Below are 999 nucleotides of genomic sequence, written 5' to 3'. Positions count from 1 at the left end.
GACCTGCCTCCTCTCTTCCACCACTTGGCCCATGAGGCCCATTGCTTCTTCCTCATATTCCCGTAACTCCCGAGTACCCCCGAAAATACCCGAATCACTCGGAACCTTTCCGGTGTCCGAATATAGTCGTCCAATATATCGATCTTTACATCTCGACCATTTCGAGACTCCTCGTCATGTCCCCGATCTCATCCGGGACTCCGAACTCCTTCGGTACATCAAAACTCATAAACTCATAATATAACTGTCATCGAAACCTTAAGCGTGCGGACCCTACGGGTTCGAGAACAATGTAGACATGACCAAGACACGTCTCCGATCAATAACCAATAGCGGATCCTGGATGCTCATATTGGCTCCCACATATTCTACGAAGATCTTTATCGGTCAGACCGCATAACAACATACGTTGTTCCCTTTGTCATCGGTATGTTACTTGCCCGAGATTCCATCGTCGGTATCTCAATACCTAGTTGAATCTCGTTACCGGCAAGTTTATTTACTCATTTCGTAATACATCATCTCGCAACTAACTCATTAGTTGCAATGCTTGCAAGGCTTATGTGATGTGCATTACCGAGAGGGCCCAGAGATACCTCTCCGACAATCGAAGTGACAAATACTAATCTCGAAATACGCTAACCCAACATGTACCTTTGGAGACACCTGTAGAGCACCTTTATAATCACCCAGTTACGTTGTGACGTTTGGTAGCACACAAAGTGTTCCTCCGGCAAACGGGAGTTGCATAATCTCATAGTCATAGGAACATGTATAAGTCATGAAGAAAGCAATAGCAACATACTAAACAATCGGGTGCCAAGCTAAAGGAATGGGTCATGTCAATCACATCATTCTCCTAATGATGTGATCCTGTTAATCAAATAACAACTCTTTGTCCATGGTTAGGAAACATAACCATCTTTAATTAACGAGCTAGCCAAGTAGAGGCATACTAGTGACACTCTGTTTTGTCTATGTATTCACACATGTATTATG

Source organism: Triticum aestivum, chromosome 7A (genome assembly GCF_018294505.1).
Source record: "Triticum aestivum cultivar Chinese Spring chromosome 7A, IWGSC CS RefSeq v2.1, whole genome shotgun sequence".
Classification (NCBI taxonomy): Eukaryota; Viridiplantae; Streptophyta; class Magnoliopsida; order Poales; family Poaceae; genus Triticum; species Triticum aestivum.
The sequence above is the reverse complement of the archived record's forward strand: the minus strand, read 5'-3'. Positions refer to the sequence as shown.